The 27,608-nt window shown below is 36.5% G+C and overlaps 1 protein-coding gene and 1 non-coding gene across 5 annotated transcripts in view; both read right to left on the reverse strand.

Annotated features, from left to right (window-relative positions):
- The window catches only part of SPIDR (scaffold protein involved in DNA repair), a 345,021-nt gene that overhangs the window by 165,595 nt on the left and 151,818 nt on the right, over positions 1–27,608 (reverse strand). The window lies entirely within an intron of this gene.
- Positions 17,586–17,776, reverse strand: LOC112320875 (U2 spliceosomal RNA). Its single transcript, XR_002976452.1, has one exon. It is a non-coding gene; the product is annotated as a U2 spliceosomal RNA (small nuclear RNA).

The following is a 27,608-nucleotide window of genomic DNA, read 5'->3' on the forward strand; positions in this document are numbered from 1 at the left end:
GATGGGTCTGTTTTTTCAAAATCCATTAGGCCACCATATGTCTTTTGATTGAAAAATTTTGTCCATTTACACTTAATGTAATTATTGATAGATATGTGCTTATTGTCATTTTGTTAATTGTTTTCAGTTGTTTCTGTTTTTCTTCTGTTACTTTCTTCTTCTCTTGATATATTTCTTTAGATTTGCTGGTTTTCTTTTAGTGTTTTGTTTGAGTTCTTTTATATTTTCATGTTTTTGGTTTGTGGTTAACAAGATGTTCATATATATCCATCTATATGTAGAGTAGTTTATTTTCAGGTAATAGGCATTAAGTTCAAACACATTCTATAAGCACTGCATTTTTATTCTCCACTCTGTTTTATGTTTTTTGACATCATATTTTATATCTTTTTGTTTTGTGTAACCCCTAAACATTTATTGCAGTTAGTTAATTTTGTTAAGTGTTTGATTCACTGTCTTTAGTATGTAATTGCCTTTGATAGTGAGATTTTTTTTCTTATGTATTTTCCTATTTCTGCTTATTGTCTTTTCTCACAATAAGACATTTCTTGTAAAACTGGTTTAGGTGATGGGAAAACTCTTTTATCTCTCCATCAATACTGAATGCTAACATTGTAGGATATAGTACTCTAGGTTGTAGGTACCCTTCTTTCAATACTCTAGGTTGTAGGTACCCTTCTTTCAACACTCCTTCTGGCCTGAATCCTGATGTTGAGAAACCAGCTGATAGACTTAGAGGGTTTCCTCATGTATGTGATTTGTTGGACCCTTCTTTCTGCCTTCAAGATTGTCTTTCTACGCTTCACTTTTGCCATTTTTGTTATAATGTGTCTTGGTTTGGGCCTCTTCGTGTCCATCTTGTTAAGAACTCTCTGTGATTTTTGGACCTGTTTGTCTTTTTCTCTCCCCAGAATAGGAAAGCTTACAGCCCTTATTTCTTCAAATACATATTCTATACTTTTTCCTCTTTCTTCTCCTGCCAGAATCCCTATAATGTAAATGTTAGAGCTCTTGATATTATTATAGAGATATCTCATACTATCCTCATTCTGAGGAATTTTTTTCATTCTGCTGTTCTGATTGCGAGATTTCCATTATTCTATCTTCCAGATCGCTAGTCTGTTCTTTTGTGTTAACTAATCTGCTGCCAATTGTTTATAATGGATTATTCATTTCATTTAGACTTCATCTCTGATTATTATATTTTCTAATTCTATGATGACGTTCTGTCTATGTTCCTCTATTCTACTCTCAAGTTTGGTGAGCATCTTGACCAGTTATTTGAATTCTTTATCAGGCAAATTACTTACCTCTGTTTCATCAGAGTTTTTATCCACGTTTTTTTTCCTGCTCCTTCATTTGGGGCATATTCTCTCTTCCAATTTTGTTTGACTTTCTGTTTGTTCTTATTAGCTAGATAAAACAGGTCTCTCTCCCACTCTTGAAAAAGTGGCATCTGCTTAGACTGTGTGCCAAATGTAAAGGAGGAAATTTTGAGAACGTCTGGGCAGTGTGTGCAGGGACATTAGAAAATGTCAGGGAAGCACCTTGAGAAACCCTTCACCATAGCCTGGGTTACCTACTGGCAAGGGCAGCAGCAATCACTGTCATTTCACTGACGTTTTCTATAGGTAAAATTTACATACAAAGAAATGCACAAATATGTCATGAATATTCACTGAGTTTTCACAAGTGGACGCACTTGTGGAAGCCAAGCAACTAACAAGAAGTAAAACATTATCATCACCTCCAGAAACCCCACTCAAGCCCAAATTCTTTTTACCATTAATCTTGGAATCCAAGAGCTACATTACAATTCTCCATTTTTCACTTAGCATATACATACAAATCTCAAATTATATTCCTCTTTCCCAAGATCTCTCTCATACCTACAAACTCTAAATGAAATGCTATGACCAAAACTCAGCATTATATCATACTTCACTCATAACATTGTGATGTTGTAACAAGGAAGTCACTCAGAAAATAACCATCTAGCATACATTAAAGTGCAATGTCACATCACAAGACACTGCCAGTACACTGGCGATTCTTATGTTGTCCTTCAAGAAACATGCTGACTGGCCTCAAATTCCTCACTGCCAATTATTTTGAATTAATTTTTCAGTATCCTTAACTTTTACTTTTATAACAAAGAATGGTAGCATTTATCAACATTTCATCAGAAAAGTACTGACAAGTTTAATAAAATTAGTCTTTAAGTTTGTAAGTTTGGACATCAAATGATCTAGTGAATATGTGAGCATTGCAGTTTTCTTCTGGAAAACCAGCACCATTCCTCAAAAAGATTAATCACTTTTGATTAATCACTTGAATTAATCACAATTAAAGGACTGAAGAAGAATCGTCCTAACTCCGGGAATCAGATACTTGGACCCTACCCATTGACTTTGCTGGCATGGATGTCACACTCTGAAATCTAAACTAGGCCACATGGGGAAGCACACACAGGCTTCTTGTAGATCACTGAGAGCAGCAAGGATAGCAATCCAAGACTGAAGATTTTCAGTTTAGTGAATGAAGCTGTTCACCATTTCTATATTTGACACCATCTGCCAGCTAGCTACTAATACTGCCTGACACAAAGAATGCTTGAAATTTCCTCTTTGTAAGAGCTGGAGAGTTTCAAGTATAAAACTTACATTTTAAACAGAAGGACACAGACTATTATGTGTAGGGATGCAGGACATTTTTCCCCTTGGATTATTACATTAGGACATACTCATCTAATCAAATACTTAATCCACACATTAAGGGACATACATGTTTGTGTCTCAGATGCAACATTTAAGCAATTCTGTGAACACTATTTGATAGCATTTCAGATAAAATAACTGCTCAAATCTCTTTCTAATCCTCTACTTTCAATGTTGAATCCATCTTGCCTTGTCTTTGTGTTCACCGGGAAATCTTCTCTGCCTAGCACATTATCTGACACCGAGAAGGTGTCATTAATAGTGAATGGATGGCCCTGATTGCTGTGGCTCAGTTGGTTGGGTGCTGTCCTACAAAGCAAAAGGTCGCCAGTTTGATTCCTAGTCAGGGTACTTGCCTGGGTTGTGGGCATGGTCCCAGATGGGATGTGCGAGAGGCAACCGATCAATGTTTCTCTCACACATCAATGTGTCTCCCCCTCTCTTTTTCGCTCCCTCTCTCTAAAAATAAGTTTAAAATTCTTTGAAAAATAGGGAATGGATGATTTCTGATTCATTAAGCAGATTCAAAACAGGCAAATACTGTTAAAACAAGGAAAGAAATTCTCCAAAATATTATTTTACTTTCTCCCATCCCGAGTCTCAAATGAAATGAATTCATTTTATGGTGGTGGCCACTGCCTCTTTTTACTATGATTCACTGTACTATTTAAAAGCAGTTTGAGAGGCAATGCTTTGGAGTTTGAAATACCTCTAGCTTTCTGCCTTCAAAGTGAAATAATTTAAATATGCATAATTTTTAAAACAGAGAAATGAGTGGTAAACACTAAAATATCACAGCTTTCAGCATCATGGCCTTTAACTGTTTTACTACATGCTGCTCAGTTCTTGATTACATTATGTTATTATTTTATATGGGTAAATCTTAATCCCTCTAAATAATAGCTCCATTAGCTTTTTAAAACGTTCAACTGTAATTTATACTGACTTCCTTCTTGGCAAACTGCCCTAGACTCCTTGCATCCCTGGTCTGGGAAGAGTAGGTCAGCTTCAGGCCATTCTTTGGTTACTACTCAGCACTAGAATTATATCACCTGGACAAGAAATCTTGGCAACAGAATCAGTGGCAGCTCCTACAGCTTTTTCTCCTTTTACTTGATGAGCAGAAGTTAGTTGTGAGCCATGCTGTGGAGCTCATTACAGACCCCTGTTTATGACACTGTGCTAGAAGCTGCATCCACTGTGGAGAGCCAGGAGGAAATGGTCTCCTAACAGATCAGATAATTCCTAGCAAAATAATACAGAATTGTTCCACCTCACTTTAAAAATTTTACTTCACTGACTTTATACCATGTTGGAATAAGATGAATGCCTCCCTAACCGAAATAATGAACAAAGAGAAAAAATTATCCAAAAGCTAAATTACCCTAGGAATGACCTCGATAAGCAACTACCTCTACTAACTAAAAATAACTTCAGATCAATTATTTGAAAATCAAAGGTTCCCTATTTGTTAATCATTCCCTTACACAAAACAGGTTTACAGCTGATAACCTTAGGTAAATCATTCGGACATACATTTTATAGCTAATTTATCTTGGAGCGTCCATCTGATGTCACATGGCAATCATACTTCATGAGCATTTTGCTGTGACTTTCTTCTTAATGGAGGAATGAACGCTTTCTAATACTCAGAAATGTCATTATTTTGTGAGGCAGAACATCAAAAACTTCACCTCGAGTGACTGTTTCGAGTGAGCCGAAAATATCTTCCTGGGACAAATATGATTCTGCCACAGGTATTGCCACTGGCACCTGCTACAGGCTGAATGTGGCTCCCCAAAATTTACATGTTACATCCTAATTCCCAATGTGATGGTATTTGGAGGCGAGCTCTTTAGGGGATGATCGGTCATGAATGGGATTAGTGCCTTTTTAAAAGGGAACACAGAGAGCTCCTTTACCCTTTCTGTTACATGAGGACACAGAGAGAAGGTGCTGTCTATGAACCAAAACGTGGGTACTCACCAGACACTAAAACTGCCAGAAATTTATCCTGAACTTACCAGCCTCAAGAAATCTGAGAAATGTGGTTTTTTTTTGTGGTTATTTATAAGATACCTAGTCTATGCTAATTTGTCATAGCAGCCCAAACGGACTACGACAACATCCTCATCGATTCAAGCACACATCTCCCTTAGGCCCCTCACTTTCATCAACCTCACCTCAATAAAAAAATATCCTGAAACTGTTTTCTCTGTCATTGTTAAGGTGCCACTATCTATGTAGTTATAAAAGGCCAAATAGTCAACCCCCAAAATTAAATCTCTCTTCTAAATTCCTAAGCTGCATGGGAATCAGTCACTTCTCCCCATTGCTGCTGTCTCAACTAGCTGGTCCTTTCACCCAGTCACTACAAGAACCATATCAGAGATGCACTTGTCTTCAGGCTCACTGCCCAACCCCTAACCTATTCTTCACATTATTTCCGGTGGATTTTCTGAAACACAGACCTAATTATGCGCTCTGCGACCCCCTCCCCTTTCCAGATGGAGTCTACACCTGGCACACAGTACAAGCCCTGCTGGCTGTGTATGCTGCTAGCTCTCTAGCATCATCCAGGGCCACAACCTTTTCTCTCCATTATCAGACTCCTTCACTCTCCTCAAATGAGTTATTTTGCTCTCAAATCTTTTTACCTACTGTCTCCAATACCAGGAAGACCTTCCGACTCATCCTTCAGATCTCAGCAAAGCTCTACCTTCTTGAGGCTGCTTGCTTCAGAGTCTCCTGATTACTTCCTATGCTCCCTGTTTGTATCTTTGTACATACACTGTCTCTTAACTCCATGCTATAGCTGGCTGCTTACAGAACTATTACCACTACTGGGCGGGCTCCATTAAGTTATTGGTATGATTGTATCCCTGGCACTTGGCACTCTAAAAGTATCTGTTGAATGAAACAAAAAATGAAAGTATGTCAGAGCAGAACTTGAAACTCACTGCTACCTAAAATTTATCAAGAGACAACTAGGAGAAATAATATGTATCAAGAAGTAGCTTAAAAATTCGCTTTTACTTTTTCCTCTAGATAGCCTATAAAGTACTGGCCAAGTTAATTAAGTATATCAGGATCACATATTTTTAAAAATTACCTGTAGTATAGAAAGAAAGTATTACAAATCAATGTAAGTCATTAAATAGCTAGTATTTATTGAGCATCTGCTATACTCACACTGGGAGTAGAAACTATGTTTCACTAAGTTAACATACAGCTCTAAATATTTTTATCTCCATTTCACTCATTTATGAAATGTTCAGAGATGATTAAAATAATCTCATGATAAGCAAAACAATAAATACTATAAAATCCACAATCTCACCAAAAGCCGTCAGCTCTTATGCTAGCAACTTTTGCACCAACAGACATTAAGAGAAAAGGTCCCATTAAACTGTTTTTAAATTTGCTATACTATATTGTTTTTCTACACTATCGTTCTATTCTTATAAGAAAAATGTTCTAAGGCATTACTACGTTAGAAACAGCAGTGCTGAAGATGGCAGGTGACATAGGTAGACATGGCTCACCTCCTCGCACAACCACATCAAAACTGTAACTAAAATATAGAACAACCTTCATGCAGAATCATCAGAAATCAAGTTAAATGGAAGCGACAATTAAGGAATTAAAGAAACCACATCCATTCAGACTGGGTAGAGCAGCAGAGACGCGAAAAGGGCTGGTCCCACATCCACGTGTGGTGGGTAAAACAGGCAGGAGGATATCTCAGGAGCGAGGAGTCCCAGTCCAACATCAGGCCCCCCAGCCCAAGGTCCAATGCCAGGAAGAGAAGTCCCCATAACTTTTGGCTGCAAAAACCAGCAGGAATTGAGTGGGTGGAAGAAACTTCTGGAGTCCCAAGCAGTTCCTCTTAAAGAACCCACACATGGACTGACTCAGACTCCCTCTGAGCTCTGCCACTAGGGTAGCAGCTTAAAAGGCTCCAGAGGCATACAAGAAGGAACTCAGGTGTATGGCATCAAGGTGGGAGAGGGAACAGCTTTCCCTAGACAGAAAGGTGGCAGAGGCCATTGACCCTTTTCTGAACCCTCCCCCAACAGAGCCACAGAACCACCAGGTAGGTGCCATATCTGAGACTCCATCAACCTGGCTAACACTGTTTATCCTGCCCTGGATATCCTCTGAGACTCCATTCCACCCAACTTAAGGGCCCACCCAAATTGTTAACCATGACTTTGCCATATTAATGGCAGGTCTTGGCTCATGCTTCGCAACTTCCTAAATCCTATCAAACAAGCAACTGCTGGTTTCAATAAGCCCCCAATACCCATACCTCTTGTAAGTGGTGCTAGGCATGGCACTACCAGCAGCCAGCCAGAATTCAATTTGGCTTTGCCTGGGAAACTCTAAGCCCAGCATAAAGTAGCATCCATCTCAAATTGCTTTATAGCTCATGCAAGGAAGCCCTGAGCAGAACACAGATGGGGTAGGCCTTGAACTGCACCACCTGGGAAACCCCAGAGCTTGAGCACCCAGTGGACAGCTACAGGCCAAGTCACAGCACCACCACTATGCACAAATGCCCTTGCACAACTGATCCTTCACAGAGGTGGAAGTTGGTGGCCACTGGTCACAGCCAGTCCTTGTAGATGACTGGCCTGGGTAAATCCCTCCCAATGATCTGCCAACAGGAAGCAAGGCCCACCTACAAGAAGAGGGTATACTCAGCAAACATGAAGGGCGCACCTCAAGTACCCAGCTTGGGTGACGAGAGACTGTACCACTAGACCCTCCAGGGCACCTACTACATTAGGCCACGCTATCAAGAAAAGGAATCCTAACAACTCTACCTAATACATAGAAACCAACACAGGGATGCTGCCAGAATGAGGAGACAATGAAACATGGCCCAAATGAAAGAACAGATTAAAAACTCCAGAAAAAGAACTAAACAAATTGGAGATAAGCAGTCTATCAGATGCAGAGTTCAAAACACTGGTTATAAGGATGCTCAAGGAACATAGTGAGGACCTCAGCAGCATAAAAAACATCCAGTCAGAAATGAAGCCTTCACTAATTGAAATAAAGAACAATTTACAGGGCAAAATCAGTAGAGGGGATGAAGCCAAGAATCAAATCAATGATTTGGAACATAAGGAAACAAAAAACAACCGATCAGGAAAAAATAGAAAATGAAGAAGAAAAAAGAATCTGAAAAAACGAAGATACTGTAAGGAGCCTCTGGGACAACTTCAAGTATTTCAACATTCCCATCATAGGGGTGCCAGAAGGAGAAAAGAAAGAGCAAGAAATTGGAAATCTATTTGAAAAAATAATGAAAGGAAACTTCCTTAACTTGGTGAAGGAAATAGACATGCAAGAGCCAGAAGCACAGAGGGTCCCAAATATGATGGATGCAAAGAGGTCCACTCCAAGACACACCACAATTAAAATGGCAAAGGTTAAAGATAAAGAGAGAATCTTAAAAGCAGCAAGAGAAGTTAGCTACCTACAGGGGAGAGTTCCCATAAGACTGTCAGCTGTTTCTCAAAAGAAACTTTGCAGGCTAGAAGGAATTGGTAACAAATATTCAAAGTCATGAAAAGCAGGGAATGATAGACAAGATTGCTCCACCCAGCAAAGCTATCATTTAGAAAAGAAGGGCAGATTAAGAACTTCCCAGACAAGAAGAAACTAAAGGAGTTTATCACCAAACCATTATTATATGAAATGTTAAAGGGACTTACTAAAGAAAAAGAAGATAAAAACCATAAATAGTAAAATGGCAAAAAATACATATCTATCAACAAGTGAACTAGAAAATAAACTAAGCGAGCAGGAAGAACAGACAGAATTATGGATATGGAGACCTTTTTGATGGTTGCCAGATGGGATGGGGCTGTGGGGGATTGAGTAAAGAGGTGACAGAATTAAGTACAAATAGGTGGTTACAGAATAGCCATGGTGATGTAAATTACAGTTAGGAAATGGAGTAGCCCAAGAACTTATATGCATGACCCAGGGATATGAACAGTGGTGTGGGGGCTGCCAGAGCAAGTGTTGTTGCTGGGCGGAGGGGGGCAATAGGGACAAATTGGGACAACTGTAGTAGCATAATCAATAAAATATAATTAAAAAGAAAAAAGAATTATCAGTGCTTTATGTGTATTAAATCTTTTGAATGCTGAGCCTTGAGCTTTGGAATTGACTTGCAGCTCCTTTACCACTGCTTCATTGCTTTTCTTGCATGCAGATTTGTACACTTGTTGAAATCTTGCATTTTTAAAGCCATTTAAAATCTATTTGGGGACAAGATAGGATATATAAACAAATGTGAACTGGTGACTTAAGTCCATGACGAATAAAAAATTCTACGGGGGTAGAGGTAGTGGTCCAGGCGTAACAAGTCACTGGGCAGGTAAGATATACAAGGAGTGAGATACCTGCCAGGAAAGAGAAACCAAAGGCAACTAGTAGAGAACTGAATAGACTGTTGACTTGGCTTCGAACTCAGTATTTATAGTTCAACTTCAAATACCATTTTTTGAGCTGCTACTACTTACTGGCAACCTTTTGGGTGCTTACACATAGCATTTTCATAACTTCCGTGGATTGCTCTGTGTCACAGCTGTGCAAAAGAAGACTCTTGGCAATCAAAGAGCTTGCCCGTGCATATTTAACATCCTGATTTTTTCCAGCTGTCGCCTCCATCAGGGTGTTCGAGGGTAGGCGGTTAATACAGTTGACCCTGGTACAATGCGGTCTTGAGTACTCCTGCAGTCAAAAATCTACATATAACTCTTGTCAGCCCTCTGCACATGTGAATTTCCAACTGCTGAGTTGACCACTGAACCACACAGGTTTAAACTGTGTGGGTTAATTAATTAAACTGCGTGGTGCAATTTAACAGCACAGGTCACCTGAAAAAAAATCTGTGATAAGTGGACCCGCATGATTCAAACAGTGTTGTTCAAGGGTCAACAGTAGTGCTCTTAGAGTCTGACAGATGTATGGGGATTTTTCCATGCTTTTGGGATGCTGATGGGTTTTGGTACACCCTCAAACAGTGGGAGACACTAAGAACAAAGACAGCAGTTTGGACAATCACACAGGTTTGAGAGATAGCCAAGAGCTCGAGCTGAGCTGACTTACAAGGTATATATCCTACAAGAGTCCAGTTTATTACGACTGGGAGAAGTGGCTGTTTAATGCATAGAAACTAACACAGAGAATCAATAAAAATAAAGAAAGCAAGGATATGTTCTAAACAAAAGAAAAAGATAAAATCTCTATAAACCAACCTGAATGAAAGGAGACAAGTGATTTATCCAACAGAGAGTTAAAAGTAATGGTCATAGAGATACTCACTAAGGTCAAGAGAACATTACATGATCAAAGTGAGAATATGAAAAAAAAAAGATAGAAAATATAACAAAGTACCAAGCAGAAACTATAGAGATGAAGTATAGAATAATTGAATAGAAAAATTCATTTCGAGGTTTAAAAACAATCCAGATCAAACAGTAAAACAGATCAGTGAACTCAAATATAGGGCAATGGAATTTATTCAGAGGGGAAAAAAAATAATGACAAAAGAAAATATTTTGAGAGACTTATAGGACACCAGAAAGTGGACCAATATATGAATAACAGGTGTCCCACAGGGAGAAGAGAGAGAGAATGAAAAATAAAATCAAAGAAATATTGACTGTAAACTTCCCTAACCTGGGAAAAGAGAGATGCAGATGCACTAAACCCAGAAGTTCCAAATGAGAGCAATCCAAAGATACAACATGAAACACATTATAATTAAACTATCAAAATTTAAAGAAGTAGGAAGAATCTTAAAAACAAGAGAAAACAAATTTGTTATGACAAGGGAAGCCCCATAAGACTATCAGTGGATTTTTCATCAAAAACCTAGAGGGTCAGAAGGGAGCAGATGATATATTCAAAGTGTGGAAAGATAGTAGCTGTTGACAAAAACACTCTACCTGGCAAAGTTCTTCAGAAATGAAGGTGAGATAAAGAGTTTACCACATAAAAGTGGCAGCATTTCATCATTAGACTGGCCTTACAAGATATGTCAAAGGGAGTTCATTAACTTGAAATGAACTCTAATCAGTAACATGAAAGTATAAAGCTCACATATAAGATTAAACATATAGTTAATTTAAAAAGGTCTAAAACTGTAATGGTTGTGAATAAATCACTGATAATTCTAGCATAAAGGTTAAAAAAAGTATAAAAATAACTATGACTATAATGATCTGTAATAGATACACAGTATAAAATGTGAATTGTGATATTAAAAGCAAAAATAGGGAGAAGTGTAAAAATTTACAGTTTTCAGAGTGTTCAAGCTAAGTACAATAGTTATCAACTTAAAATAAACTGTTAGAACTATGAGAGGTTTTATGTAAATGTCATGGTAACAACAAAATAAAAATGTATAGTAGACACACAAAAGGTAAAACGAAAGGAATCAAATATACCACTGTAGAAAATCACTAAATCACAGAGAACTGGAAAGAAAAAAAAGAAAAGAAAAATAGTCTCACAGTTTTAAAGAACATAGGAGTAAGTCTGTATCTATCATTAATAATTTTAAATGCAAGCGGACTAATTTCTGCAATGAAAAGACAGAGGTGGGGATGGGTGGGAAAGGAGGGAATGGTGGGGGGAAAATGGAGACAACTGTGCTTCAACAATAAAAATAAATAAATAAATAAATAAATAAATAAATAAATAAATACTTTGTTACAGAAAAAATAAAGTTATTGAGAGCAGGAAAAAAAAAGACATAAAGTGGCTTATTGATTTTAAAAAGACCCAACATCATGCTGCCTAAAAAGACTCATTTCAGCTTTAAGGGCACACACAGACTAAGTGAAGAGATGGAAAAATATATCCCATGAAAATGGAAGCTGAAAGAAGCTATATTTATGTCAGACAAAGTAGACTTTAAGACAAAAACTGTAAGAAAAAACAAAGATGGTCTCTTTATATAATGATAAAGGAATCAGTTCAGCAGAAGGATATAAAAATTATAAACACTTATGCACCCAACACAGAAGCACCTAGAGAAATGAAGAAAATGTAATACACATGAAGAAAAATAGTAAGACAGTAATAGTGAGGGACTTCAATACCCCACATTCAACAATAGACAGATCATCCTGACAGAAAATCAGAAAGAAACTATTGGGCTTAGACACGTTACATCAGGTGGACTTAACAGACATTTACAGAACATTCCACGTAAGGAAAGCAGAACACACGTTCTTTTGAAAAGCACATGGAATATTATCCAAAATAGATCACAATGTTTTGAAACTAGCAATCAATTACAGGAAGAAAACTGGAAAATTGACAAATATTTGAAGATTACAAAACATGTTCCCAAACACCCAATATATCAAAGAAGAAATCAAAAGAGAAAAAAATACCTGAGACAAATGAAAATGTAAGCAACATAACAGCACTAATAAAATGAAGCAAAAGCCATCCTAAGAGGGAAATTCAATGTGATCAATGCCTACATTATAAAGACAAAGATGTCAAATAAAAACCTAACTTTAAGCCCAAAGTTATCATATTATTAAAGGTAATAATAAAAATCACAGTGGCAATATATGATATAGAGACTAAAATGACAATAAAAATGATCAATGAACTAAGAGCTGTTTTTTTTAGACAAGATAAAAAGATAAACACAACAGTCAAACCTTTAGCTATATGTACAAACAAGAAAAGAGGACTCATATGAATTTTGTAAAATCAGATATAAAAGCAGAAACATTACAACTGATGCTATACAAATACAAAGGATCGATTTTAGTCCAACAAATTGGACAACCTAAAAAAATGGATAAATTCTAGAAATGCACAGCCAACTGAGGCTGGATCATGAAGAGACAGAAAATATGAGCATATTAATTAATAGTAAAGAGAGTGATTTAGTAATCAAAACCTCACAGCAAACAAAAGTCCAGGAGCAGATGGCTTCAACAGTGAATTCTACCAAACACTTAAAGAATTAATACCAAAACTTCACAACCTGTTCCAAAAAACAAGATAAGGAAACATTTCTAAACCCATTTTACAAAGACAGATTACCCTGATGCCAAAACCAAACAAGAAGAAAAACACAAGAAAAGAATATATAGGTCATTATCTCTGATAAACACAGGCACAAAAATCCTTGACAAAATATTAGCAAACCAACTACAACAATACATTTAAAGGCTCATACACTATGTGGGATTGATTACAGGGGTGCAAGAATAGTTTAAACATCTGCAAATCAGTCATTGTGACATATTAAATTAACAAAATAAAGGTGAAAAATCATATGGTCATTTCAATAGATGCAGAAAATGCATTTGACAAAATTCAGTATATATTCATGATAAAAACTCTTAACAAACTGGGTAGAGAGGGAACTTAACTCAGCATACTAAAGACCATATATGACAAGCCCAGAGATGATACTATACTCAATAGTGAAAAGCTGAAAGCCTTTCCCTTAAGATCAGGAAAAACACAAGGATGCCTACTCTTACCACTTTTATTCAACATAGTACTGAAAGTCATACTGAGAGCAATTTGGCAAGAAGAAGAAATAAAAAACATCCAAATTGCAAAGGAAATAGAAAACACAGAAGACTCCACTCCCCACCCCCTGTCACAAAACCTGTTAGAACTAATAAGCAAATTCTGTGAAGCTGCAGCTTACAAAACCAATATAGGGAAGTCAGTTAACATTTTTATACACTGGAAACAATCATTCCAAAAGCGAAGTTAGAAAACAATCCTAAAAATCTCTTTGAAAGTACAAAAGACTCAAAGCAATCTGGAGAAAGAACCAAGCTGGATTTCAAACTACTGCAATAAAAACAGACAAATGGATCAATGGAACAGAATAGAGATCCCAGAAATAAATCATATATACGCGGTCAATTAACTTCTGGCTAAAGAGTTAAGATTATACATTGGATAAAGAACAGTCTCTTCAATAAATGTTCCTGGGATAACTGTACAGCCAAATGCAAAAGAATGAAACAAGACCTCCATCTTATACCATATACAAAAATTAAGTCAAAGTGGAATAAAGATGAACGCAAGACCTAAAGCTATAAAACGCCCAGAAGAAAACATAGATGGCAATTTCCTTTACAAAGGCCTTGGTGATGGGTTTTTGGATATGACACCAAAGGCAAAAATAACCAAGCAGGACAATGTCAAACTAAAAAGCTTCTGCACAGCAGAGTATCATCAGCACAATGAAAGGGTAACCTACTGAATGGGAGAAAATGTTTGCAAATCATTTATCTGTTAAGCAGTTAATTTCCAAAATACATACTAATAAACTCCTATGTGCCAATGAATGGATGAGTAAAGATGTGTGTGTGAATGTGTGTATTTACACATTATAGGAAAACACACATATATACACATACATGTATACACATAATGGAGTCTTTTCAGCCATGAAAAAGAAGGAAATCCTGCCATTTCTGACAATATGAATAGAACTTGAGGGCATTATACTCACACAGCGAGAGACAAATACTGCACATTGTCACTATGCGTGGAATCTGAGAACAGTAAGTTAAACTCATAGAACAGAAGAGAAAAGTGGTTGCTAGGGCTTTGGGGATTGGAAGACACAGGGAGAGTTGTTAAAAGCAGACAATTTTCAATTATTAAGATAAGTAAGTTCTGCGGATCTAATGTAAACCATCGTGACTATAGTTGATAAAACTGTATAAAAAATTAAAATGTGCTGACAATAGAACTTAAATGTTCTCAGCATCCCCCAAAGATAAATTATACGTGAGGGTTGTGGTGATGATGTGTTAAGTAACTAGATGAGGGGAAACTTTCACATTGTAGATCAATCACCATGATGCACACTTTAAATAACTTTCAATTTCTTTTGTCAATTATACCTCATTACAGCTGAAAAGAATCAGAGCGTTAAAATGCTAACTCTCCTAGATAAAATGTATTAGTAGCAGTGAGTTCCGACTTAAACATTTTCCTATAAATTTTATCTAGCTTATGTTTTCCAGAGAAAGAGTAAAGCTGGGATGTGGTATGAGTCTGATGGATCATACCCAACTTACAATCTTTACACCCACCAGTTTGAGATGTAGAGAGTTTTACTCAGAATAATGCAAGGCTCTTGGAAAATCAGACTTGGTGTTTTGCACAAACATATACATTATGTCTTACTTTGGTTTAAAATACCAATGCATTTTTTTTTACTTGAGACTTTGAGATAGCCTAAAATTTTCAAAAGGCTTTAAGTCAATTTTGTTTCTTAGGCAGCAAGATGCAAAGGCTTTGTTTTATTTTTTCTGATTAAAGGAATTGGTCTACATGGCAATGAGTGTCAGAGTCACTCTTAAAAAGCACATCTGTGCTTACTTTAATACAATTATGTTCATGGCACCCTTTTCATAAATCAAAATATATCATACTATTTATGTAGTTAGGAATACAGTAGAAATAACTTTAAAAAGCAAACAGGAATTCTCATTAGCAAAACTGAGTATTACTGGCTGGTGTGGCTCAGGGGACTGAGTGCTGGTCTGGGAACCTAAGGGTCAGTGGTTCTATTCCCAGCCTAGGGCACATGCCTGGGTTGTGGGCCAGGTTACCAGTAAGGAACACATAAGAGGCAACCACACATTGATGTTTCTCTCCCTCTCTCCCTCCCTTCCCCTCTCTAAAAATAAGTAAATTAATAAAATCTTTAAGAAAAACTGAGTATTAAAAGAAATCTTGAGATGCACTGGGTATTCCCAGTCACGGTACACTCAAATGGAAGGGCAATGCTACGAAAGTGTCTGTAGACACTAAGAACTCAGAAATAGATTTATCTTCTGTAGAGCTATTTGTTTGAGGATGATTAGCAGAAAATCAATATATGACCCAAGAAAGAATCTACATAAAATATAGGCTAAACAGTAGTAAGCAAAGAACCTAGTAAAACTTATAAACAAGTTCAAATATATAGTAATTAACAAAGTTAAAAAGCTAAATTCTTAAATGACTAAGCATAAAAAGTAATGAGAGAAAAAGGAAATAATAATGTGCTAAGATTGTGTCCTTTTGGTAAGGCAGGATACAGAAATTAATTTTAGAAGTTCATAGATTAACACATGTTTAAATGGGCATGCTAAAAAGGTAAGAATAACCACTTAAGCAATAGCAAATAAATGAAATAATTCCTAAACCTTCTAGAGGGAAAAAATACAGGACAAAAAATGATCCATTTAATAAAAAGGTGAAATATAACATTTTAAACTTACTACTATCTAGGCTGAACAACACCAACTCAAGTTCAACACTATATAAACAGTCAGCTCTTGTATATCTCCATCTCATCTTCTTTATATTGTTATTGTCACAGATTTCTTTATATACTCTATACCCATTAACAAAAAGGTATAATTAGTGGTCCCTGCATTTGCTTATTAATAAGAAAAAGAAATTACAAATGATACCAAAAGTACAACACATGTGAAGAGCACTGGTGGCGGTCCCCTGGAGTTTAGATATGAGACCAGGCCATCTGCCCGCAAAACAACACTAACTTTTCAATGCCTAACTCACAGCTCCAACAGCTCTAACAAAACCGTCATGTTGATAGGATATCTGTCGGTAGACCCAAACATATGAAGTGAAAGCGGCAGTTTTAATGGGAGTTTCCCATGAGCCACTTCTGATAATATACATCCTTTTGAACATTTTCAAGGTAAAACCTTTTTGTTATAATGACTACTCTTAAGCTGGTATTTTCTGATATTCACAGATCATTGAGTGCTAGGAACAATTTCTCGAAGAAAAAATTCTAAGAGGTAATCATAACAGTCTATATTTTCTCTTAAATGATCTGTAATTTTTTAAAAACATTTTATTTATTTATTTTTAGAGAGCAGAGAGGGGAAGGAGAAAGGGAGGGAGAGAAACATTAATGTGTGAGAGAGAAACATCGATTAGGTTGCCTCTCACATGCCCCAACTGGGGACCAGACTGCAACCTAGGCATGTGCCCTGACTGGGAATCTAACCAGCGACATTTCACTTCATGGGGTGACCCGACCATCTAAGCCACACAAGTCATTGCTGATCTGTAATTTTTAAAAGCTAAAATACATAACTTTTGTTAAAATGAAACTAATTAACCAAGAAAATAGACCTGTTTTTTTCCTGGTTAGAACATTATATCAATTTATTTATCTATTTATTTGCTTATCCTCATCTGAGGACATTTTTTCATTGCCTTTAGAGGGAGAAGAAGAGGGAGTGGGAAGCAGAGACAGAGAGAGAGAGAGAGAGACAGAGAGAGAGAGAGACAGAGAGAGAGAGAAATATCAATGTGAGAGAAACATCAATTGCTTGCCTTCTCCTATGTGATCCAACTGGTATGTGTCCACAACCTGGTATGTGCCCTGACTGGGAGTCAAACCAGCAACCTCTCAGTCTATGGGATGACAGTCCAACCAACTGAGCCACAGCAGCCAGGACAGAATACTGTAGCAGTTTAGTTACAGCACTCCTATTCATCTATCTATTATCTTTTTGGCTCATATTTTTATATGTGTTGTCTCAGCTTTGGAACCAACATGCTTATTATTTCCTCTCTTTTCCATGTTTAAAACTGAACATAAAGCCAGCATTTCATCCTCCAAGAGATATAAATGACTAGAAACATGTAGCCTTCATGTAATTTTTGTTTCACAGGTAAGAATTACATTTAAATGCTCAAATACATAAGAGGTCAAAGCTTATCTAAAAATTATCAAAGAATGTATTCTCCTTGAAATTTTATTATAATAGAATTTATTTTTTAAATCAGTATGTGATTTTTTTTTTTTATTGGTGCACCATTCCTGGAAGTACTACAATACCTGCTAGATGCATGGAGTGGGCGGAGCAAGCCCCTATTCCATCTCCTAATTCCAAAAATCCATTTAATATATTGTCCTTGGATAGAGGACGTATCAGATATTAAGCTGATAAGAACAGATACTACACTTGATCTTAGCCAAAAGGCCGAGAAGCAATCAGTATGTGATTTTAAAGAACACTGTATGACCTTTACAATTATTATTTCAATTATGAAGCATCGGTCTAACAAATGTAAGTCTATCCTTCAATATTTGGTGTGACTTATACATGAAAGTCAGGAAAGAAGTTAACAAAACAATATGTGACAACAAAAGATAGAATGCATTATCCTTCATGAGTACATTCCAACCAGGCTATGTTTCTGGCAAACTTGGTAGGATATGGGAAGATAGCTAACTGAACTGGATGCCTTTGTTGGGCCACCAGTCTACCCTCCATAACAGCTGTCCCTAAACTTGGGGAGAAGGGGCCAAAGACAACAATTATTCAGCCACTTTTGTCTTCAGACAGTATTACAGCAGCAGTATTGCAGACAATATTGCTGCTTTCAAATAATACAAATAAAGACCGTCTTTTCCCAATAGAATGTTCTATTTCCCTTTGTCACTTCCTCAGTAGTTGAAGAGATCTATAAAACATTTACCTCCAAAATAAAGTTGCTTCCCTAGAGATCTAACGTAACTTAACAACTACTTCAAAACTTGTTTTCTAAAATTAAGTGTCCATGACACTACTGGTAAAATGATTATAGACACAATCCAAGCAGAATCAAGAATTTTGAATGTTATTATGACCCAGCCACATCTGGCCCAATTGCTTTAATCAAACAACTATATTTGTCCAAAAGAGAAAATATGCAAAATGGCAACATGACCCCTTCACAAAGGCAAAGAGCTGACCTTCAGTCCCATCAGAAAGAGGCCCAACGTCCAGAACACTCCGAATGTGATGCTGTGATTGACGTTGGAATAATCCTTTAGGCACCGGTATTTCCCTATTTTACTCTTTGGATTATTCTTACAAGATTATATCTCTAAAATAGCTAGAGATGGCATTTTTATTGAATAAAATTATTAAGTTCATAATTACTAGAAATTCATTTTCAAATTATGACTTTTAAATCTTCTCAAAACATCCATGATTATTCTATACAGCATTAAGAGAAACCCGACATAAAAAAATAATAGGTTTAGGATTTGTGGTCAATCATACAGAAAACAGAACTTTTACTTAGCAGTCATTAATCGGAGTTTGATTTTATTTTCCTTCTGGTCAACTTTCTTCACCCACTAAGGAACCCTGAAAGGATTCTACAAGGTTACCATGCTAGGCTATGATAGAGAATATGTCTCAAGAGAAAACAACAGGAAGCCCAGTGATTATGCCAGCTCATATTTTCTTTCTTTGTTTGGCATTAATTTAGCACGACAGCAGTACTGTTAAGTTAACACTACCTATCTCTGCTATTGTAAGCCCTCTGTCCTGTAAAGTTGTGGACAGAGAGTGAAAACTTCCCAAGCATTTTTATCTTTGTTGGGATAGAAAGATCTAGTAATCTATGTGCTTTCATAGCTACAAATTATTCCTACCCCCACGTCTCATTCCTCAAAAATGAGCTGGTTACTTAAGTTCAAAATCTTCCTGGAAAATATGAAGACCATCTGGTCACACTGATTTTGCAAAGCCAATTTTCACTTATGCCACAAATCATACCAGCCCTGCACTCAAGAAGCTCATGGCATGGGAGGAAAGAACAGAAGTGTAACTATAGGTAATTTTCTGTTAGATGTGCTATAATGGAGGCATGTGGAAGACACCCATGTCCCACCTAAGAAAGAGCAACCAAGTTTTCCTTGAGTTAGGTAGAAGACGGCAAAGACGGGAAAAATAGAAGAAGCAGGAGAAGTACAAGTTTTGCCACGTGGACTAGGGCTGTGTGAAAGGACACTCCAGGAAGAAAAAAGTGTCCACAAAGACAGGAAAACACAGTAAGAACCCTCAGTGATCATCTTAAGCTATTATCATTTTGAGAACAAGACCAGCTGAAGGCCATCTCTGTTTGATCTTCATCTTGATCTTATAATTATCTTGAAAATGAGAAAAGAAACAATATTTAAAATATTTTCCTAAATCTTCTTTATTCCACCAAGGACATGTGCAAGAACTGCATGTACGCTTCTACCATGTGAACTCCCAGAAGATGAAAAACACAACTGTTTTTAAGACCCTTTGAGCATGAATAAATCTATAGTAATTTATGAAACATAATATTTATGCTCACATATATTATTTAACCCAATGGGTCTCAATGTGCTTGTGTATCTGAAAGAATTAGTATGCTGAGTGGAGTGTCCTTAAAGAGGGACCCACTGAGAGAGCAATACAGTGACACCTATGACCCCTTCTCTGTATGAGCTCACAGGCCAGCAGCTCATGGCCAGGAATTCAGGGGCTGTGCTCACTACAAACCCATGCCTGGAAGACTATGGCTAAACATCAGAAAAATTTTAAACACTGACACTTTTTGTTTTTCCAATCTTTACTTTTGCAATAAAAAATACACATGAGCCAATAGGTAGGTTTCATTAAATATGAAGCATTCTATTCATTCAATAATGTTTAATGTTTAAACATAAGTTTACTGATTTAATTGTAATGTTCTTAATAGGATTCCAAACTAGATCAAAATTGGCTTGTATTTCTGCAAGTAGCCACTTGTGTTGTTATATCAAAATTACTTATTTTTGAAATCAGTGATATCTAGCTTCTCTGAAGTAAATAAACCTTGCTCTAAACAGGACAAGTACAGTATTCTCTGGCTCTAAAAAGTCACTCTCTTCCAGAAACAAGGCAATAATACATCTCGTCTTAAGCCACTTAGTTTACCCTACAAGACTGATGTAGGAAGCAGTGTTGTACTTGACTCTTTGAAACCTGTATTACTCTGTTACATTACTTAACAATTCTATGTAGAATTTTCACCTGACTTTTACATGATTTTCATATTCAATAACTATGAAGTTGAAGCCTCTGAACCACACAGTTATGTTTCCATGTCACAGAGAAACATATGTGGAAACAATCAGGTTTATAGTGGACCATTTATTATTTATCCTCAGTGACCTTGTGAAATGGCGCAGCAGATCTCATCTGCCATGTTACAGACGATCATAATAAGGCTCAAAGAAATTATTGTAAATGTAGTGTTTAGGCCTTAAATTCTGGCAAGTGCAAGCTCAGTTCTCTTCCCACCAAGGTCCCTTGAATCTAAAAAATCAACATTTGTCTTTGGTCCTATGATTTGCAAATATTTTTTCACTTAATGTGGTTGTCTTATCACTCTCTTGATGCTGTCCTTTGATTCACAAATGTTTTTAATTTTTAACGAAGTTCAATTATTTTATTTAATATACTTTTTAATTGCCTGTGCTTCTGGTGACCTGTTCAAGAAATCATTGCTAAATCCAATGTTATGAAGATTTTCCCCTATATTTTCATCTATTTTATAGTTTTAGTTCTTAAGTTGAGATCTTGGACTGTTAATTTTTGTATATGGTCCAACATTACTCTTCCACATGTGGTTATACAGTTTCCAACCATCACTTGTAGAAAAGACTGTCGTTCCCCATTTGGCCTGACACCCTTGTCGAAAATCATTTCACCATATGTGTAACAGTTCATTTTTGGGCTCTCTAATCTATCCCATCGTTCTACGTCTTTGCCCTTATGCCAGTACCATATTGTTTCAATTACTGTAGCCTTACATGAAGTTTTGAATCAGGAAGTGTGAGTCCTCCAACCTTGTTCTTTTTCAAGGTTGTTTTGGCTATTTGGAATTCCTTGATATTCCACATGAACTTCAGGATGGGTTTTCTCCTTCTAGAGAAAAAGTGTTTAAATTATATAGGGATTGCAATGACTATAGATTGCTCTGGGATATATTATCATCTGAAAAATATTAAGGCTTCCATTTGATAAGATTTCCATTTATTTATTTCTTCCAACAAGTTTTCACTGTACGAGTCTTGCATATCCTTGGTTAAATTTATATCTAAATATTTTATTCTTCCTGATTGCATATAAAATGTTTCCATAATTTCCTTTTTTTGTTTTGGTCATTGCTAGTATTCAGAAATACAACTGATTTTTGCACATAGATATATATCCTGCAACTTTGCTTAATTTATTAGTTCAAACTATGTGTGATTTTGGGGGGTTTTCTCCATGTAACATCATGTCACCTACATGCAGAGGTAATTTTATCTCTGCACACTGGATGTCTTTACTTTCTCTTTCTTGTCTAACTGCCCGGAATACAACTCTCACTACTATGTTAGACTGAAGTGGTGACAGGTAGGCATCCTTGTCTTGTTTCTGAACTTACAGAAAAAGTTCCAGGTTGACCACTGAGTGTGATGTTAATCTACTGGTTTTTCACGAGTGTCCTACATCAAGTTGAAGAAATTCCTGTTCCTAGTTTGTTGACTGGTTTTAATTATAAAAAGCTGCTGGATTTTGCCAAATGCTTTTTTTTTTTTTTTGCATCAACTGAGATGATCATATGGTTTTCTCCTTTATTCATTAATGTGGTGTATTTCAATGATCTATTTCAAACGAGGAACCGTCCCTGCATTCTGGGAACAAATCCCACCTGAATATGGTATGTAATCCTTTTTAATATGCTGCTAAATTCAGTTTGCTAATATTTTGTTGAGAATTTTTACATTAATATTAAGAAGGGTATTGGTCCCTAGTTTGTTTTTTGTTATGACCTCTATTAGCTTTGGTATCAGAGTAATGCTGACCCCATAGAATGAGTAAGGAAGTGTTCAAGTTTTGGGAAGAGTTTGAGAAAGACTGGTGCTAATTCTTCTTTATATGTTTAGAACAGTTCCCTGGTTATGGTTTTTTCTTTGTCGGAAGATTTTTGCTTACTGAATTAATCTCAAACTAGTTAGAGTTTCAGATTTCCTATTTCTTCATGAGTCAGTTTTGGGAGATTGTGTGTTTCTAAGAAACCATCCATTTTATCTAAGATATCCAATTTCTTGGCATTTAGCTGTGTATACTATCTTCTTTTTTTAATCTTTTTTATTGTTGTCCAATTACAGTTGTTCCCATTTTTCTCCCATTACCCTCCCCTCACCTACCCACTCCCCACCTCCCACATTCAATCCTCGCCCCCACCATTGTCTTTGTCCTTGGGTCCTTTATACATGTTCCTTGACTTGACCTTTCCCCTCTTTTCCCTGTTATCCCCCTCCCCCTGTCCCTCTGGTTACTATTGGTTTGTTCTTCATTTCCATGTCTCTGCTTCTATTTTGCTTGCTTGCTTGTTTTGTTGATTAGGCTCCATTTATAGGTGAGATCATATGGGTTTTGTCTTTCACCACCTGGCATATTTCATTTAGCATAATACTCTCTAGTTCCATCGATGCTGTCACAAATAGTAGGGAGTTCCTTCTTTCTTTCTGCTGCATAGTATTCCATTGTATAAATGTACCACAGTTTTTCATCCACTTATTTACTGAAGGGCATTTAGGCTGTTTCCAGCACTTGGCTATGTTTATACTATTTTCTTATAATCATTTTTACTCCTGTAAAATCAATAATTATGTCTCCCTTTTCATTTGTAATTGTAATAAGTTGACTCTTTCCACTTTTTTCTTGGTCAGACTAGCATAGTTTGTCAATATTGTTGCTCTTTTCAAAGGGCCAATATTGAGTTTGATTGACTTTCTCTACTGTTTTTCTATATTTTATTTAACTCCACTCTAATCTTTATTCATTCTATCCTAATGTTGGCACTGGATTTAGTTTGCCTTTCTTGTTTTTTAGTACCTTAAGGTATACAGATAAGTTATTGATTTGAGGTTTTTCCTCTTTTTTAATATATACCTTTGCATCTAGAAACTTCCAATATCATACTAATTTTACATCATAAATTTGTAAATATTTTGTTTTCATTTTTATTTCTCTCAAGGTATTTTCTATTTTGCCTTCTAATTTCTTCTTCAACCCATTGGTTAAAACTATATTCCTAATTTCCACATTATGTGTTTTCCAGTTTTCCTTTCACTTGTAATTTCTATGTTTATTCCATCGACAACAAAAGAAATACATTGTAATTTAAATCATTTTATATTTAAGATTTTGTGTATTAGCTTCCTAGAATTACCATAACAAAAATGTCACAGGTTGTGTGAATTAAGTAACAGAAATTCATTTGCTTACAGTTCTGGAGGCTGGAAGTCCAAGATAAAGTGTCAGCAAGTTTGGTTTCTCCTAAGGCCTCTATCCTTGGCTTGCAGGTGGCCACCTTTTCACTGCATCCTCAAATACCACTTTGTCTCTGCTCATGCATGCCTGGTGTCTGTCCTTTTTATAAGGACGCACCAGTTAGTTTAGGGCCCAACCATGACTTCATTCAACCTTAACAACCTCTTAAAGGCCCTATCTCCAAATATAATCACAATGTGTGGTATACTAGGGGTTAGACATCCAACATATGAATTTGGGGCAGACATAATTCAGTCCATAATAACTTGTTTTGTGTACTAACATAGGAGGTCTGTCCAGAAAGTATCTAGATAAGTAATATGAAAAAGAGACATTTATTGAAGAAGATACAAGATACAAGAAAAATTGTACACAAGACAATGACACCTCAGTACCTTTCAGAGTAGGCACCCTGAGACCTCACACACTTCTCCCGGCTTCTCTTCCACCGTTCAAAACACTCTGCAACCTGTAAGAGGAACCTAATGAACATAACAAACAAACAAGCAAAATAGAACCAGAGGCGTGGAAACAAGGAACAGACTGCCAACGACCAGAGGGGGGGGAAGGGGATAAAGGGAAAAGAAGAGGAGGGGTCTAATCAACGAACAGGTATAAATGACCCATGGGCATGGATGACAGGGTGGGGATTGACTGTGGGAGTGGGGATAGGTGGGGCGGGGGAGAGCAGTGGGGGAAAATTGTAATATAACAACAATACCAAAACTGTAATAGAACAACAATAACAAAATCTGTGATGGAACAACAATAACAACAACAAAGAAAAACCACTCTGCAAAATCCTTTGTTGGAATTGCCATCAGCTGCATGGAGGTATTTTGCTGAATCTCCCTGATGGTCTAAAATCTCTTCCTTTTCAAAGGTGATTTTAGTTTTGGGAAAAGCCAGAAGTCACAGGACACCAAATCTGGGCTGTAGGGGAGCTGAGTCACCTGGGGGATTTGATGTTTCCCCAGAAATCTCTGCACAAGATGTGATGCATGAGCAGGTGCGTTGTTGTGACGAAGCTGCCAGTCACCAGCTGTCCATAGCTGCAGCCATTTTCATAGTAATTGCATCTCTTAACCAATGAAGAACATTGAGATAGTACTCCTTATTAATTGTTTGGCCTGGAGGGGCAACTAGTGATGGACAGTATCTTCCCAATCAAAAAACACAGTTAACATGGTCTCAATCTTGCTGAGATTTTCCCGTGCCTTCATTGGTCAAGGAGAACCAGACGACCTCCATTGGAATGACTGGGCCTTTGTTTCCGGATCATATGAGTTGCCATAGACCCACAATTCATCTCTGGTTATGACTTTCTTGAGGAAATCTGGTTCATTGATAGTGGTTGAGTCAAGTCATTAGCAACTGCGACACAACATTCCTTCTGCTCTGGTAGCAAAAGCTGTGGAATGAATTTTGTCATGACACATCTCATGCCAAGACCTGAGTAAAAACGTCAGATGCAGTAGTGTTTGGAATCCCCAGATCAGCTTCTAGTTCTTGCACTGCCAGTTGTCCATCTTTGTTGATTGCAGGCTGTACACGTTCAACATTCTCAGATGTTTTGCTGTTGCAGGCCTTCCAAAACATGGATCACTTTCAACGTATCCTTGACCATCTTTGATGTGTTTGTGCCATACTTTTATTATTCTGCCCTCCTTGCATCATCCCCAAAAGCATTCTGAATCATCTGAATAGTTGCCGTGTAGGAATGTTCAAGCTTAATGCAAAATTTAATGCAGATTCATTGCTCTACTTCCTCAGTCATTTTTAATGTGATGGCCACACAGTACACATGCTTGCTCAACTACATCTACCATGCCACTGACTGGTACAGTGAAATCACCATTGTTCACACAAGTGCATTCCAGTCCACTCTCCTTGGCTGCCAGATTACACTCATGTTACACAAACTGTTCTCATTATTATATTAACAATGGCTGGACTTTTTTCAGACAGATTTCATATACTCTAAGTTAAACAATGCTCAAATGGACACTTATAAAAAAATGTGCATTCTGCTGTTTTGGGGTGGAGTGTTCTATATATGTTTGTTAGGAGTAATTAGGTTATTGTGGTGTTCAAGTGTTTGTTTTCTTACTGATCCTTTTTTGTTGCCTATTGAAAGTGGGATATAAATAGTCTCCAACTATTTATTATAGTTCAACTTTTCCCTTCAATTCTTTCAATTTTAGCTTCATATATCTTGGAGGTTCCTTTGTTAGGTATATATACTATATATTTATTGGTGTATGAACTTTCCTCTTAAACCATATAGGAGAAAGGGGACATTACAAACAATACAAAACAGTATAGTAACAAGTAACACTGGCTTATATATTTGCCTATATAGTTACCATTACTAGTGATCTTTATTTTTCTTAAGTTCAAGTTGCTGTTTAGTATCCTTTCATTTCAACCTGAAGGATTCCCTTTAGCATTTCTTATAGGATAAGTCTCCTGGTAAACAAAATGCCCTCAGCTTTTGTTTATCTGGAAATACCTTAATTTCTCTTTCATTCTTGAAAAATAGTTTTGTAAGAATTATAATTATTGGTTCAATTCTTGGTTCTATAATTCTTAATTCTTGGTTTAAAGTTTTTAAATAAAATAAAGTTTTTAAATTCTTGGTTTAAAGGACTTTAAATATGTCACTGACTGTTTTCTGATTCCGTAGTTTTAGATGAGAAATCAGCCCTTAATATTATTGATGGTCCTTTGTACATGACAAGTTCCTTTTCTCTTTCTGCTTTCAAAAGCCTTTTCTTGTTTTTGGATTTGACAATTTCATTATAATAGGTCTTGGTGTGGCTCTGTTGGAAATCATTTGGCTTCTTGGATATGTATACATATGTCTTTTCTCATATTTGGATGATGTTAAGACATTATTTCTTCAAAATTTTTTCTGTTGTTTCCCTTTTCTCCCTTTGGTATTCCCATAATATACATGTTTCTGTATTGGATGGTGTCCCACAGGTGCATCAACCTCTGGTAATTTTTCTTCATTTTTTTCTTTGTTTCCTCAGACTATAGAACTTCCATTGCCTTATCTTCAAGTTCACTGATCTTTTGTTCCACTTGTTCAAATCTGCTGTGTAACCTCTTATTAAGTTTTAAATTATTTTCCTTTCTATCAAGAATTTCTCCTTTTTATTATTTCTGTATCTTTACTTATATTTTCATTTTGCTCACTTACTATTTTCCTGATTTCCTTTCATTGTTCATGTATAGTTTCCTTTAACTCATTGTACATGTTTAAGACAGTCGATTTCACATCCTTAACAAGTAATTCCAGTGTCTGGGGTTCCTCTAACGATTGATTGGTTCTGTCAAATTATTATTTTTGCTGAGAACTGCATATTTGAACATTGTTTTGTGGTAACTGTAAATTTAATGCTTCTATTCCTCAGGAATTGCTGACTTTTACTTTAGTGAGGGCTAGATTAATCTATTTATGAGTTTTCATGCTATTTTTTCAAGGTGTACATTCTTTGTCATATACAAGGACTGATATTTCTGTTTTATTATCTCTGTGGTCACCTGGCTACAAATTTTCTTAATTGTCTGGCTCCCAAAAGTGGAGAGGTACATGAGCACTGTCTACTGAAGTCTCCCAGAAACCACTTCAGCATGTGGGAGTTGGGTAAATGTCCGCTAGCCTCTGTTGCCAGCCACTCAATGATCAAATGCTGCATTCAGC

The sequence above is a fragment of the Desmodus rotundus genome, chromosome 8 (assembly GCF_022682495.2).
Source record: "Desmodus rotundus isolate HL8 chromosome 8, HLdesRot8A.1, whole genome shotgun sequence".
In the NCBI taxonomy this organism is placed as follows: domain Eukaryota; kingdom Metazoa; phylum Chordata; class Mammalia; order Chiroptera; family Phyllostomidae; genus Desmodus; species Desmodus rotundus.